The 4,102-nt window shown below is 47.4% G+C and overlaps 1 pseudogene; it reads right to left on the reverse strand.

Moving 5' to 3' along the window:
* LOC119361320 overlaps positions 1-3,832 on the reverse strand; it is a 7,122-nt pseudogene extending 3,290 nt beyond the window's left edge.
* Positions 3,833-4,102: the final 270 nt, after the last annotated feature.

A 4,102-nucleotide genomic window follows, 5' to 3' on the forward strand; every position in this document is an offset into this window, starting at 1 on the left:
AGGAGGGGGCGGGGGAGGAGGGAGGGAGGGAGGAGGGGGGAGGAAGAGGTGCCTCACTGGCGGTGGCGCACCAGCGGCGGGCGACGGCGGCGGGCAACGGTGACGGCCCGGTGGTGCAGCTCCGGCGACGGTGGGGGGTGGTGGCGCGCGGGCGGTGGCGGCGGGCGATGGTGATGGGGACGGCGACCAGAGAGTGTGAGTGAGAGTGTGTGGTGAGGGAGAGGGTAACTGGCGGGCTGGCCGGGGCATAGGATAAGGTGGTTTTAGTGGCAGCAGCGCTCTTGTGAAACAGGCGCTACTACTACACCTACTCCGGCAGCAACGTCGTAGCAATTATAGTAGTAGCGCTGTTCTCCGCCGACGCGCTACTGCTACTTGGTTATCAGTAGCGTGATTTCCTGAAGATAATTAGCAGTAGCACCTTATTTTAAACTGCTCTGCCGGTAAGATTCTGTGTATAAGGTTTTCTCTAGTAGTGTTCCTTTGATGTCGTTCAAGCCCCCCTAGCTTGTCATCAGCCATTCCCCGTCGCTGCAGTGCGGTCCTAGATCACCTATTACAAGATGTTGATATCCGCGCTCCTCGGACGGCCGACACTAGACCTGCATTGCGACGGGCCAACCTATGAGCTAGGGGAAGGAGCAGGAGGGCAACCACATGGCCATGGTGGAGGCCGCGGAGGAGGAGAAGGTGGCGATGGTCGTTGACCGTAGCTTCGGCTAGCGGTCCAGGTGACATCTTCTCCATGGCACTTGCGGAGGAGCACCGCACAGACATGGTTCAACCCGATGCGGAGGGCACGAATGCTACTGCAGTCGTGGCACTCATTGATGAGCCAGAACTCATCAGCGTGGACCAGACGGTCTACACATCCATGTAACGCTCCACTCCGAGCACTGTCTGTTCTGCATCGACAAGGCGAGACATGTACTCCTCTCGCAGTGCTCGAGGCCTAGAATGACGAGGCGCTGGAGCAGCACGACAACGATGCCAAATAGGTACATGTCGACGCCTCCGACTTGTTCGCGTTGGCCGCCAACAATGATGAGGCCGCCGGCTCCAGCGTGGGGGTCGGCAACCTCACCTCCGACATTTTTTTTGCGGAGCCACCTCACCTCCGACATGGAGGAGTAGAATTTATTATAGTAGTTTAGGGATCTTTTGCATGGTAAAATACCTACGAACTAGTATGAATCAACATTAAACGACTCGGTGTCCATTGGATGGCATCATCCCGGCTTGATATCTAACCTATGAACTAGTATGAATCAACATTGAACGACTCGGTCTCCGCCTTGTACGAGGGATAGGGTTGGACGGCGTCCGCCCGACTCGATCTCGGAGAACACATCCGTTAGTGTCGGCGAACATTTAGCTCTCTTTTTTGCGGGTCGCGCACATTTGGTGATGTATGTATAGTCATTGCCTTTGGAGATGCTTATGCCATATGCCACGTTGATGACTCATCCTACTTTGAAAAGAAATGTTCACAAATTTTCTTAAAATAGTTTCATGAAATATTAAATAAATCTTTAGAAATTTCTAAAAATGGCAGTGAATTTCTAAAAATATTTGTCATTTATAAAACATTATCCCCAAGTTGAAAAATGTGTTCACAAATTTGCAAAGTATTCCTGAGTTTAAAAATATATTTGCAAATCTAAAAATGTCATGATTTACAAAAAGTTTGCAATTTCAAAAAAATGTTCATCAATTTTTTAAATACTTTTAAATTATAATATTTTACAAAATAAATTAAGTACTTACAAATTTTGAAAAATCACAATCTAGAAGATCATAAATAAAAAATCACGTTTTTTTTTATTTTCATCAATTCTGAAACAAAGTAATAACAACGTACAGAAAATTCACTAAACTAATAAAAAGGAAAAACAACATATGGGAAAGAGAAGAAAGAAACAAAAACAAAAGAGCCACAAGCTCTCTTTGTGTTGGGCCTGTCTATGTGCGAGCGGGGGTGTTTATTCGTTGGCATTGGCCGCATCACGCATGGAATAGGATGCACACTTGTTTCAGCTTGATCATAAGAACCTACGGCGGGTACGTCGATCCATGTGATGAAGATAGCGGTGGTGAGGCCGGCCGCGACGACATTCTCCATTTGATGGTTATGACATTGAACACAATATCAGGGCACACAGGTGTGATGCCTCTGATGTTTGAAGGCAGAATGCGGCACTAAATGAGAAGTTGCTGCGTCTTATGAAATAACTATTCTGTGAGCAAAATCCGATCGGTCTCAACACCGCCCTAGCACCGCTCAGCGTTGTGAAGCCGGTTTTCAGGTTACCATACCCCCTTCCTCTTGAAAAGAGGGTGGAATTTGTCCGGATTGTGGAAGCTATCGGACGGGAGATCTTTTGTAACATCCCAAAATTCTAAATTTTGGAACGTTATATTAAATAAATTATTATAATTGTTTGTTTGATTGAGTGAGTGAAAGTGACTCAAATTTGAAACTTTTGAAAGTTGAATGAGAGGGAATGAAATGACTTTCCCAAAATTCCAACCTTGCATTTTATCTAAATGAATTCAAATTCATTTCAACACAAAACCCTAGAGCGAAGATGACATGACTTCTTTCTTTTGAAATCAAAAGGGTTTTTGAAAAGATTTGAATTCTATTTGGAAATATTTCAAATTCTGAAACTTTATGCAACTCAATGATTTTCTGGAGAGAAGATAAAATGACTTCTTCAATTATACGAAATATGAGTTGGAAGTTAAAAAGAATCAAACTGAAAGTCATTTGGAAGTATTTTGAAAAATCCCTTTCAATTTGGAGTTATTTGACTTTTATTCAAATTATTTTCTCAAAAAATAAAATACATGGAAAATAGGCTAAAATGATTCCCTACAGTAGAACAGTGGATAAAAATAAATTTGAAATAATTTTGGTATTAAAAAATTGTTTTGTTGGGTTTTAATGCAACAACAGTATTGTTTGACTTTTATAATTTTTTGTGGATTATATTTAAACCTACAAAATAGTTCATGTTGTAGGTTTGTTTTTTTGAAAATTTTGATATATCATAAGACTATATATAATTTTTATTATTGTGGTTTCTTTTTACTTTTGTTGTCTGTTTAAAGAAATATAAAAAAATATCCTTGCGCCAGCCAGGCCGACCAGGCCCAGCTAGCAGCCAGGCGGCCTGCCGCGCAGTCCACTAAACCAGCTAGCCGGCCTGCCCAGCCTCGCCCGCACCCGAATCGCCCCCGCCTCGGTCGACCGCTCCCTCCCTGCTCACCGCGTTCGCTGACACCGGACCCCACCTCTTCTTCCTCCTCCCACACGCAACAGTTGTGCCCGGATCGCGCCGGCCGCGCCATCGTATCCCGGTTCCCTCGGGATGGCATCTCCGATCCGCCCACTGCCCCAACAAAGGCCCCCTATATAAATCTCGACTCCCTCGACCCATTTCCCCCTTTTTTCCCTCATCGAAACCCTCTGCCCCGCCCACAATCGCTCGCCGGAGCCAGAAGCCGCTGCCGCGCCATTGCCGCCCCACTGAGCGACCCAGACCACCTCAACCCTCTCCGAAGCCAACACCACAACCCCCTCGCTCACCCACATCTCCCCGTGCCCTCTCCTGAGCTTCAGAGCCACCGGAGCACCGACGTCGCCAACCACCCAACCCCACCCGCCGCCGTCGAGCTCGTTCCGCTCGAGTCGATCGTCCCCGAGCTTCGTCGTGGTTACCAGCGTCTTCGTAGTCATCTTCCTCATCCTCTGGAGGTCTTCCCCAAGCTCGGACACCACCGGAGCCGTCGCCACCTTCGACCCGCAGCCGTCGCCATCGTCGTACATCGCCGGACTTCACCGCCAGCCCACTGTAAGCCGGCCACCCCCTCCTCGTCCATCCAATCTACTTTATACGGCCCAGATTAGATTAGAATCGAACGGTTAGGGTTTTTTTATTAGATCGGTTCGCCATGGTTTATTGTCCTGTTTAGATCGACCCGAGTTGTCTTGGTTTTTCTCTGTTAGCCGCAGCGCGCCATTTTTCTTAAGGCTCGGCCGTCCGTTCGTAGTTTAGGGCACCCGCACGCCTCGGCCATTCGCGTTGCGCCACGTGTA

This window comes from Triticum dicoccoides, chromosome 2B (assembly GCF_002162155.2).
Source record: "Triticum dicoccoides isolate Atlit2015 ecotype Zavitan chromosome 2B, WEW_v2.0, whole genome shotgun sequence".
NCBI lineage: Eukaryota > Viridiplantae > Streptophyta > Magnoliopsida > Poales > Poaceae > Triticum > Triticum dicoccoides.